General features: G+C 39.0%; 1 long non-coding RNA gene across 1 annotated transcript in view; it reads left to right on the forward strand.

Moving 5' to 3' along the window:
• LOC140534129 (uncharacterized) overlaps positions 1 to 12,784 on the forward strand; it is a 99,409-nt gene that overhangs the window by 65,260 nt on the left and 21,365 nt on the right. Inside the window, exons 5-6 of the long non-coding RNA XR_011977174.1 lie at positions 3,883 to 4,091; positions 4,788 to 4,840. This is a non-coding gene — a long non-coding RNA (uncharacterized lncRNA). The remainder of the gene's footprint in view (positions 1 to 3,882; positions 4,092 to 4,787; positions 4,841 to 12,784) is intronic.

Consider the following 12,784-nt stretch of genomic DNA (forward strand, 5'->3'; position numbering starts at 1 on the left):
ACAAAACAGTTGTCAAAAAACTGCTCTCCACAGTGTTTGGTGGTTCTACGGTGTCTATTTAATTGGATTTTTCTTTTTCCGAATGCTTTCAACGTACTTGGATTCCTCCACAGTTGGATTTTTTTCTGCCTGTTGAGGAATTCACTGAAGATAGTACAGGGCTATAAATAAGCCTCCCCATGCAAAAGTAACCATGGAAACCACCAGGCTTCAAACACCGTGTGTGAGCCTCATAAGTCTGCTCTCAACTTTGCAACAGCTTGGAATGGCCCCTTTCAAATTACACCGCTCAGAATTTGTATTTCTCACCTGACACGGACTTTCTTTGTTCTGTACAAAGTGCCCCTCATCAAGCTAGGTCAGGTTCCTTTTATTTATTTATTCTTTTGGTCAGTAATTGAAAAGGATCCATTCTTTACCTTGGATTTTTTTTCTTCCATTATATTTACAAGATTCTCAGACTACTAAAAGTCATCATTTTTGTGTAAGGTGTCTACATGGGACCAACTGAATGCAATATTTTAAGGTTTGTCTTTGACACCCTTCAACTCACCACTTTCTATTATTTCCCCCATTTTGTGGTCCCTTCTCCCATTTTCAAGATCTCAGTGCCCGTCTTTGATGATCAAAACTAGGAGTCTGTATACCCAAAAGGACCATAAAATTGTGCATATCCTTTGACACACAATAGCATCACTAGGTCTATATACCAAAGAGATAAAGAAAGGACTTATATGTACAAAAATATTTATAGTGGCTCTTTTTGTGGTGGCAAAGAATTGAAAATTGAGGGGATGCCCATCACTTGGGGAATGGTTGAACAACTTGTGGAATATAATTGTGATGGAATACTATTGTGCTGTAAGAAATGATGAGTCGGATGCTTTCAGGAAAAATCCTGCAAAGACTTACATGAACTGATGCAAAGTGAAGTGAACAGAACTAGGAGAACACCGAACACAGTAATAACAACATTGTGTGATCGATCAACCACGAATAACTTAGCTATTCTTAACAATACTAAGATCTAAGTTCCAGAAGACTTACGATAAATGCTATCCATCTGCAGAGAAAGAGATGATGGAGCCCACATGAGGATTGAAGCACACTACTATTTTTTACTTTATTTTATGTGCTTTTTGGGGACCGTGTTTTCCTTCACAACATGACTAACATGGAAATATGTTTTGCATTACTAAATATGCTTAGGGAAGGGTGGAGGTAGGAGGAGGTAGGAGTAGAGGTAGAACTCAAAATTTAAAAAATGAATGTTCAAAATTGCTGTTATATGTAATTGGGAAAAAAATGAAGAAACTAGGAGTTAGGACAGTCATTTACAGTACAGTTTAAACTTTATTCAAAATGTTACCTCTCCCCAAAGCATTTGCATTTTAATCCTCTAACTGTGAAATGGAAAATTTTGCTCTTTGTTTATGGATTTCAAGTAAGAGTGAGAAGGAAAAGAGGGAAAGAAAGTATTTTGAGGACAAAGCACAATGGCAGGGACTCAGGAATGATAATGTTAGGGCTTTAGCCACCCAGGAGGGTGACCTTCAAAACACAAGGCATTTGCTAACACTCTGAGACCCCAACCTAAGAGGGTGAGTTGGGTCACCCTAGGTGACCCTAGAGAGGACGCTGCCACTTCCTGCTCCATCTATATAGAAGGCTGTTTGACCTGCCTAACTTCACACTCAAACGATTTCTCTGACATCTTCAATCCTGGCTCACTCTTGGTTCTAACTATTCTCCTGGTTCTGTTCATTTTTGAATAGTCAAGAATTCATTCTAGTTTGTCTTTTCTAGTCTGACTCTCACTGATATCCTTTTCTCCCACTCCTGGTTTGGGCCAAGGCTTGATGCTTCCTGACTTTTGTTCCATCTGACTCTTTGGCTTGACATCCTTGCCTCTGACTCGTATTAAATGTAATTTAGTGCTTGCCAACTTTGACTTCATTTCTGCTTGATTCTGGGATCTAACTCCGTCTGCGATGAGATAGACTGGTTCACAACCAAAGGTCCACCTGGCCATAACTGCTGGTCAAAGGGTATAACCTTTGACTTGCCACTACCTAGTGGTGGTATGTCATCAAAGCCACCTCATTTCTATGTCATGTAAGCTCACTAGATTGTTTGCTATAAAGCAATGTTTTTTCTTCACTTGGGAATCGAGGTTTAGGCAGTCCTTAATCACTTCACCAGCTAAGTTTGCTGAGAACTGGGAAGTGTCTAAACTTGACTCCTGGCTAAAGTGACTTTGTTTTCCCATTAAATAAATTGCTTACAGATTTCATTAAATGGAGTCTGAGGAAATCTCAGTTATAAATTGGGCTTATCTTTAGTCCCAGACATTGTTAAGAAAGATGCACAATGAATAGCTCTGATCCCCAAGTAAAAAGAAGGTTTAATTGAATATGATTAACATGCAGAAGCTTAGAAAAAATTTAGGAATATACTGACAGTTGGCAAATATGCAAACACATTTCTAGAGTGTAAACAGGAACCTACGCTGCTTACCAAATATCCGTAACTACAGTTGATATTTCACTGAGATGCCTCATTGGTGAGGGTATTTTGTAGAATGTCCAAAGGCTATTCAATGATTTTTGAGAAATATAGATTTTACTGAAGAAGAGCAACTACTTATTAAGTGCCCAATAAACTAGCATTACAGAGCTTTAGAATTGGGAGGGACCTTAGAGGTCACCTTATTTTCCAGATGAGACCTGCCTTTAGTTCCCTTTGAGACTAATTGATTTAATCAAGGTTTTATAAGAAGTAAGGGAGCAGGGATTTTAACTCTGAACCTATCACTCCAAATCCATTGCTATTTCCAATATAGCAGTCTCTATGCTGAAAAAGGATAGTGTTAAAGTAAAACGTAGTCCTTACTCTCCTGGAGTTCAGATGGGGGACAACACCAACAGAGATAATCTAATGGAAATATTAGTACATTGGAACAAATAGAGGTCCCCTTTCCAAACAGGTCACACCCCTTAAAATGGATTCCCCCTTGAAAGGAAAATAAAGTTGGCATGAGATAAAAAATGATTACATAAATTGATCATATGTAAAGCATTAATATATTTGGGAGAAGCCCATTATACTTTATAAATGATAGTAAATAACCTTCTGCTATACAAATAATGCAAGGTATGCAGGGGGAAAAAGGAAATCACTAAAGTAGAACAATTTCTATTGTCCAACAAGCATGGCTGGGGGGAGGGGCTATGATTTTCCTAGTTGGGAAATAGACTAGCACTCTTATTGCATTGTCCTCTCACTCTTCTTATAGGATGGCCCAATTGCTTCTTTGCAAAGTTTAGCTTTTTGGCCCTAAGATGAAACACCCCTCCAAGATGCCACCTTGTTTGAGCATGGACATGGCGTATCTATGTACAAGTGGAAAGCAGGACCCACAGGTGCAAGTCTCCTGCCACCCATGCTGGTGGGCTTTTCAGTATGGCCCTGTTTCTAAGGGAATGTTAGCATGGGACTGAGGAAGTTGGATCCTATCATTGGAGAGCACTAAGCTCCTTTACCTCAACGTATCAACATCATGGAGTCTAGGACAGGATGCTACAGGGTATGGCTAAGAGGAAGGTGTTCCTATCAGTTCTACTTCTGATAAGTGACCTAGAAGGACTGAGCAGCAGCAATAGTGTTGAGAGCAGGATTATAGATCGTACTCTAACACTGTTAGTATTCTGCCCTGAGGAAATTACTGCTCTTAGCCTTCTCTCGTAGTTCTCCCTGGGCCTGTACTACGTTCAGCATCCTGTTGCATGGTTCCCCCCTCCCAGAGTTACTGCTCCTATGGTTGGATTTTCCTTTATTCCCCACCAACCTTCCCTCCTCCATCTCCATCTGTTTTTTCTCCAGACAGAGGAATTCCTGGTTATAGTTCTGCACAAAGAACCATGCATCATGAAGTTCATTTTTACCTACTGTGAAGTTGAGATCACAGAATTTGGACTCCAGTGACCTGGATTTGATGTGTGTACACTGTCTCCTACCATCTGTCTCCCTGGGGACACAAGTCTACTAACACAATTCACAAAACAAAGGAAGAAGATAAATTTGTCAATATGGTAATCCATCTAATTTTAAATTCTATGATCCTGTGGGATCATTTGCAAGTCATTTCACTTCTCTTGGCCTCACTTTCTATCCTTGAAAAATGGAGGCAGGAGTGGCTATATTATTTCTAAATCTACAGGGGCAGGAAGTATTTTTTTCCTTCCGTCTTGGTATTCTCAGTGCCTAGCACAGTGTCTTGTTCAGAACAGCGTTTAAAGAATGCTTGGTGGAATGCTAAGTTTCCTTCCAGCTCTTAAAATACTGAGATTCTCTATTGCATTCTAGAGAAACACGCACTGAAACCCACAGAAGAAATGACAACACTGAGGAAGGTATTCTTTAGTACAGTATGTGGGTGTTTTAAAATTCCATTTTCTGAAAACTATTAGAAAAGATTCTTTTGAAAAATACTTCTGTGCTTTAAATATTTTTAGGAAGGTAATTTGGTTAACTTTAGACCTGCTCTAAAAATGGAATGGACTGCCTCATAAGGTAGTAAGGTCCTTGTCATTGAAGGTATCAAAATAGAGGCTGGGTAACCTTAGGAAAGGCATTTCACCTCTCCAAATCTCAGGTTTCTATTTGCACAATGAAGGAGTCACACCAGAAGCTTTCTAAGGTCTCTTCCCTTCCAACTCCTAACTCATTCCCTGCCCCTACTCTCAGACTTTTTCTCTCATGCCCTCTCTAATGCTGGTTTGTCTTAGATGTCCCCTCGGTACCTGGGGCCTCCTCACCCTGTGGAAGACTATCATCCTTGGTAAGTTCACCTGTTATATCCCTCTGTGAGGCCTGTCCCCTCCTTTTCCCATTGGTGAAGTTCCTTTTGAAACCTCCATTTTGTACAAGGGCCCAGGACCACCTGCATTTATTTGCCTCTATTCCTAATTTTTCTCTGGAATTTACAATCATATTCCTGCCTTCCCACCCCCCATCAGTAACTCCCTTTGGTGTGCTATCTTTTCCCATTACAATGAAAGTTCCTTGAGGGCAAGAATTCTTTTTGTTGGACTACGACCACCACCACCACCGCTACCTGACATTGAAGTAGAACTTGAAGATACAAGAAGTGTTTAAAAATACGTTATCTTACATTATTTAAGAAAAGCATGAAAGACATGAAATAATGAAGAGCAAAATGAACAGAACCGAGAGGATACTGTATATAATGATAGCAACATTGTTTTAAGAACAACGTTGAGTGAGAAAGTCATTTTGACTATTATAAAGAACCCAATCACTTACAAAGCATCTACATAGGAAGATGCTGTCTTCATCTAGAGAAAGAACGGATATATAGAAGTATGGTTTTACATTACATATATTATACATACATGTGTATAATATATACATATATACATATTTTTGTCTAATGATATCTACCTCTAGAGCAGGGGCAAGAGAGGGAAAGGAGAAGAAAGAAAATTACACGATAACTTTACTATATATTTAAAAGAAAAAGCAAGTTGTACACAATATTTGCAGTTTCATGTGTAATCTCCTTTTTTTTCTATTCTACTTTTTTATGGAAATGTTTGTTTTATTTCAAGTTCAGAATAAAAAAGTATACATTATCTCATTGGAGACTATGTATGTGATACAATCAGTAAGATCTTCATTTGACAGATGAGGAAACCAAGACAAGGCAAGCTGAGAATTTGAGTGATTTACCCAGGGTCAAATAGCTAGCAAGTGTAGGGGGCATACTTCCAACCCTAGTCTTCCTGATTCCAAGACCATGGCCCTGTCCACTATACTGCCTAGTTGACTAAATGACCCTGTGATGTCCCTTCTGACTGTAAAACTTGATGATAAAATTTAGTGTCAAATAATAAAGGTGTTTCAAATAGATGTCCTCATAGTTGCTAAAACAAAGACAGGATATCAGCTATTAAAAGCTAAAATGTAGATTAAATCCTTAGTTTCCAGATACTATTTTTTAAAAAAAACTTCACTCTTTATCAAGTGAAGTCTTTGTCATGGATTATAAGCATATGGGATATTAACATAAATTGAAGGTTTTCTTGGTTTATATCACCTTTCATGAAATATATAAAATAAGAGGAGGAAAATGATTCTAACAAGTTCATTTTCCCAGATTCCAACTTCAGTGATGATTTGAGGCTTTTTTTTGGGAGGGTGCGGTGAGGGGGCTGCTCTCTCTTTTTTTTTGACTGCTTTTACTGTCTTACCTCTCCATGGTACTCACCACACTCTGATTTAGCAGTCTCACCTTAAACATATTCATTCTGTATGTCAGCCTCCAGTCGTCTCCAGCTGACACAAGTCTCACCAGCAGGATTCAGAAAGCAAAGCGAGAGGCCAGGCTTGTCAGTGTGGTGACCCAGAACAGAAGCCAGGGCTTTTCAATGTGTGTGCACTGGGGTGTTAAAATGCCTACTGTGCCCTTAGTCAGAAGGCCAGGGGAAGTGAAAGTGCCATCAGCAGATCAACAAGAGGTGTAATGTGCTTCTGGGTGGCGGATGGTTTTGGAAATGTCATTCATTTTTAGGTCTAGGGGGAATGTAAATCTCCCAGCTCAAAGGAAGCAATCAAGCCCAGTAAAAATGAAAACAGTTCACTGCATCATTGTTTCATTTGCCCTTGCCCTTTGTGGCATACAGTCTTGCTCCATTCAACATATATTTATTATTCTCCACATAGACTAAGGCCATCTGAATGTGATCAAGTCATCCCAACTCTATCACAACCCATAAAATTTGTTGGAATATTTTCAATCTCACACGATCCCATTATACATTAAAGGCTTGAGTTGGAATAGCAATCATGGCATAAAATTACCATTTAGTAATTTGCTTTGAATCCCTCTATAAAGCAATACAAACATGACAACTCATCCTGCACACAGCTGCCAGATTTGTATTCCTAATGCATAGGTTCGACAAGGTCAATCCTCTGTTCAGGAAGCTTCAGCAACCCCCGATTCCTTCTAGGATGGAATACAAACTTATTTTGTCTATCATTTAAAGACCTTTGTCATCTGGTTGCAACTTCTTTTGTCATACTTTTTGCGCAGCCCTCATGTGCTCTATATTCTAGCCAAAGTGGCCTATTTACTGTACCCTGTATAAAACATCTGCCTCTTACCTCCATGCCTTTGTACAGGTTGTTCTTCATGCCTTGTATATTCTTGCTCCTCATCTCTGCCTTATAATATTCCTGACTTCCTTCAAAACCCAGCTCAAGTGCCATCTCTTCTTGGAGGCCTTTTCTGATTCCCTCAGTTGTTGGTGCCATATTACTTTACATTTATTCTCTGTATATTTTGGATGTAATTTTACTTTTGTATATACTTATATGATGCTTCCTCCAGGGAAATAGGAGTTCCCGGGGTCACATACGGTTTTGCTTTTGGTTATGAATCCCCAGCATCTGGCACAGTACCTGATACCTGGTATTAAGTGCTCATTGAATTGCTTTGAAATCACCCACTTTATAAAGGCATGCACTAAACCTACAACAGCAGTAAAAACAAATTGGCCTTTGTAAATTCTTCATTTCCACCCTAGATACTTATTATATCCCTTACTGATTTGTTTTTCTTCACCTGTATATGGTACCCATACTATTCATTCATTCCAAAGAAAATAGTTAAACAAGTAGGCAACAAGTATTTGTTAAGTTCTTGGTATATGTCTTTATAAGCAAAAAAAGTCCCTGCCTTCATGCAGTTTACATTTTAATGTGAGAAGATAACACACAAAGTTAGATGGGAAATGGTACCCATAGTAGGGAAATGGTGTTGAATTCCAGAAAGTCAGAAGCATAGCCAACTTTTGAAAGGTGGCCATCCTGGACCCCACCCTAAAATGGAGACATGTGAGAAACTGAGCAAAGGGAGAAGGGGACCAGTGTGCTAGAGGAATATTCCATGGTGAGACTACAGATGAGGGTGGCATGGTGTTGAAGTCCAGAAAGTCAGAAGCGGAAAAACACAGAACTGGTTTTCTTTAAAGGATTAAATGTTTCTGTTATACCTGTATTGAATTGTAGCAGAGCAAGGGTCTGAGTTGATGTGTGTTAAGAATTATGTATACATATAGCAATGTGTTTTCTGTGGGGACAAGGTTGGCTGTGCCATGAGCACCATAATTAGTGGGTATTCCTTGGCCACTCTTTATCAGATCCAAAGGCTTTTCTTCACTGTGCAGGAAATTTCTTCCGCTTCATGTAATACAGTGCCCTCTCAAATTTCCATAAGATTCACCTCATTTGACTAGCTCATCCTCAAAGCACACTGGAATAAATCTCTCTAGCTTACTTTTCTCTGCTATCCTTTCTCATGTTAGCATAGGGCATAAGTAAAGTTATTCACTTGCCTAGTGTCTACCAAAAATCAGTAATCATTGTTGAAGTGTGAGATGCAGATAGGTAGTATAAAATAGTGTGTATAGTTATCCCTTTCTCATCATGAATTTCTCCATTGTGCTTTTGATATATCGGTTGGTATGAAAAACTAAATAGGAATTTTGAGGGAGTTTTATGGAAACTGTGGATGACATGTGAAGACTAGTAGATTACACAGAGCCTATGACCAAATACTTAACCCAAATAAAATAGTGTAAAGACCCCATAAAAGAAAAGAAAAAAAAATCAAGACTTATTCTCTTAGTATAGGGAGGCACAAAAAATTTTACAGAGATTTTCCAGATCACAAAAGTGCCATGCTCCTGAACCCCATGATATGGAAGGGACAACTATATATACACAAGATATCCTAACTTACTTAGGGGGTGTGTCTAGCTAAGATTGCATTGTCACTGGCCTTCAATGGACTGTGTGGAAATGATAAATAAGACAACAGGCTGATGACAAAGCAGTGATCCTACTCTTCTAGGCCTTCAAAGTAGAAAATAAGATTTTAAACCATTATGGTATGAATTGACATATAAGGTATACATTTACAAGGCTTAATTGTGCAAGGTCTACCTTTGCACACTGGGTAAGAATGCCTTCCTTATCTTTAGCACTGACTTGTTGCCTATTTTATAGGAGTTCTGAAGGTATGGTGAGGAGGGGTAGGGAGAGTAGAGGAGCATTTCAGAGCCTAACAATCAATCAGAAAGCACTTATTAAATGCTTAGTATATTCCAGGCACTATGCTAAATGCTTGGGATAAAAAGAAAAGAAAAGACAATTTTTGTCCTCAGGGAGATTGCATAAAAACAAAATGTGGCTGAAAATGACCTCAGTCAGAAGGCTTTCCAAGAAGTAGCTTCTTCATGGTAGGACTAGAAGTGGAGATGGTGAGGAGACTAGATAGTGAGGGACATGTCATACAATGGTCAAGTGAAGGAACTAGGGATGTTTCTTTTTGAAGAAAAGAAGACTTATGAAGGAATGGGTATCATAGTTGACTTTAAATATCTGAAAAATTGCCAGGTGGAAGAGTAATTAAACTTGTTCTATTTGACCCTAGAAGGCAGGGTAAGGAACATTAAGTGGCAAAGAGAATGGATTCAGGTTCAATGCAAGGAAGAAATTTCCTACCAGTTTGAGCTATGGAAAAATAGGATTGACTAATCAGGGAGGTCATTTCATGAAGGCTAATATCTTGATATTGTACAGGAGGCAAAGGTGGGACTAAATGACCTTGGAGGGTCTATGATCCAGCAAAATCAAAGTCAGGAAACTCTGAAAATGTGAATTAGTATTAATTCATCAGATTTGACCAAAGAACACATACAATGAAGATGATAATCATCATTATAAAGTGCTTTTAGGTTTTCAGAGCACTTCATACATGTTATCTCACTTGATCCTCACAACAGTTCCATGAGGTGGGTGCTATTATCATCACCCCCATTTTATACTAAGGGTTCTGAGGCAGAAGTGGAACTCAGGTCTTCCTGAGTCTATCACTGACTCCTGTGCCACCTGGCTACCTATATTTTAGCCATTTCTCAAACTGCTACTCTGTTTTTTACCTTCTATTTTCTCCCCACTAACTGATAACTATCCAGAGTCGATTGTGTTTCATGATTAGAACATCATACTTTGGTCAAGTTCTAAGCTCTTACAATAACTGCCATATCTGTAGGAGTTTGGAATAGAGAAAGCGGATAAACAAAAAGGGGAAATTAGTAAATTAAAATGCCATTTTTGGCAAAGGAACAGGATAGTGACTAAAAACCAACTAGCAGAACTAGCTTTCATAAGGGTGTAGACAGCATCCTTCTTAAATCAAAAAGCAACCCATACCTGGAGATGACGGCTAGCACATTGGATGAGAGTCAGTATGCAAAACGATCTTGACAGGCTAAAATATTGGGATGAATCAAAGAAGCTGAAATTTAATAGAGAGAAAACCAAAGTGTTCTATTTGAATTCCAAGTATCAGTTTCCCAAGTTCAAGATGAAGAAGCAAGTGGGAAAGCAGTATGTCTGAAAAAGATGTGGGAATAGTGGACTGCAAGCTTGATATGAGTCAGCAATGTGAAATAGTAGGCAGAAAAATTAATGTGACCTTGGGTTACATTAAGAAAAACATAACTTCTAGGAGTGAGGAGGTAAGAATCTATTTGTATTCTGCCCTGGTCAGAAAGCATCTAGGGAACTGTGTTCAGATTGGGACACCACAATTTAGAAACAACATTGTCAAACTAAGTAATGTCTAGAGGAGGGCAGGCAGGATGGTTAAGGGCCTTGAATTCATGCCATGTGAGGATGTATCATTAGGGATGGCTAGCCTGAAGCGAAGACTAGGAGTGGAGGAATGGACAGAATAATTGTCTTCAAGAGCTGTCACATGGAGGAGAGATTAGATTTGCTCTGTTTAATTCCAGAGGGTAGAACCAGGACCAATCTATGGAACTGGTTTCAGGAAAAAACTTCCTAAAAAAGGTATGGAATGGACTGCATCTGGAGATAGCAGCTTTCTCCTCACTGGAAATCTTCAAGTAAATATTGGATGACCAATTGTCAAGTATGTGGTGCTAGAGAGTCTTTCTTTCAGGTGTGGAATGGACTAGAACTGGTCAGTGAGCTAAGAATGATTCCTACATCTTAATATTTGATTACATTTAAAATTATAAAAAATTCTTAGTTCAAGGGTCATATACCAATGATGGAGATGGTAGGAAGGGATTGGCCCATAGGCCACAATTTATTGACCCCTGGAAAGTATGGTGGTTGAAATTCAACAATATACATCTATTAATTATTCGCTATGTGCCAGGCACATTGGGTGTGTGTGCGCACACATGTGTGTATATATGTGTGTGTGTGTGTGTGTGTGTGTGTGTGTGTGTATAATATATATACCTAAGTGTGTATGTATTCAATAGGAGGTAAGAGACATTCTCAGGGGTAAGGCACTCTCAGAGCTGGTGAAAGTGGGAAAGGTCTCTCATAGAAGGTAGGATTTGAGCTACATCTTGAAAAGAGCAAGGGCATCTGAGAGGCAGAAGTCAGAAGGAAGAGCACGCCAGGTACGTGGACAGCTTGTGAAAAGGTAAATGTCAGCAGTGGAGTATTATGCGGAAGAAACAGCATAAAGATCAGTGTTGCTGGATTTTGAAGTACATGCAGGAAAGCAGAAGAAGATGGAAAAGCAGGAAGAGGCCAAGTTGTGAAGGACTTTCAAAGCCAAACAGAAGATTGTTTATTTGATCCTGGGGCTCTGTTTGAATCACTGGACTCCTTCCAACTTTGGAATTCAGTTATTGTGCAAAGGAGAAGAAAGGATAGAGACATAGAATTCAGCAGAACATGGCATACTTCTCTGGACATAGTTTTGGGGTGTCAGTGTTCCTCCTATGTTTATATTTAAGTACAAAACAAGCCCCAGTGTAGTAGTCATACCACTTGGATGGTAAAGGTACTTGCAATATATTTCCTATTCTGGTCTTAAACAATGGAGCTAGAACATGGTCCAGGGGAAGGACCTTGAGAAGGGTTCACTGAAATCAGTGAGTCTAAGTTCATATCCTATCTTTAATATTGACTCTCTGTGGGACATTGGGCAAATCACTTCTCTACTTTGTTCTTCACGTTCTTCATCTGCATGATGAGAGGACTGGACAAAAGCACAGTTTCTTGACTGTTTTTTGTGTCATAAGCCATTTTGGCAATCTGCTCAAGTCTATGGATCCCTTCTCAGGGTAGCTATTAAACTAGGAAGAGGGAAGAGTTGGGGGAGGGGTTGAGGAAGCCAATGAGTTCATTTGGGGACATATTAAGTGTAAGATATTCATAGAACATCAATTTTGAGATGTTCCTTGGAGAGGTTAGGGTTGGATAAGTGGATCTAGAAATCATTATCACAAGATGATAATTGAATTCATAGGACCTGATGAGATCCCCAAATGAAATAATATATATGAAGGAGAAGAGATCCCAGGACAAAACTTTTGATGATACCTATTATTAGTGAGCATAACCTGGGTGAAGATCCATCAAAGGATTGATCAGACATGTAGTATGAGAACCAGGACACAACAGTGTCTGTAATATTAATGACAATTAATGATCTTCTAATAGACTTTAGGTGAAGCCTGTTAAGGGAAACTTGATTAGGCAAGGCTTGTTTTGTAGGAAGGCCCAAATCTTTTGTTAATTTCTAATGAGGCACTGGGCCATGAGAGTCATGATGCCCTCTGACTCTGAAAATATATATATTTTGTCTCTCTGGTAGCCATGTATGTATGTAATGGTCACACAGTTGGATCTGTCTGTTGATCTT

The sequence above is a fragment of the Notamacropus eugenii genome, chromosome 1, assembly GCF_028372415.1.
Source record: "Notamacropus eugenii isolate mMacEug1 chromosome 1, mMacEug1.pri_v2, whole genome shotgun sequence".
NCBI classification, from domain to species: Eukaryota; Metazoa; Chordata; class Mammalia; order Diprotodontia; family Macropodidae; genus Notamacropus; species Notamacropus eugenii.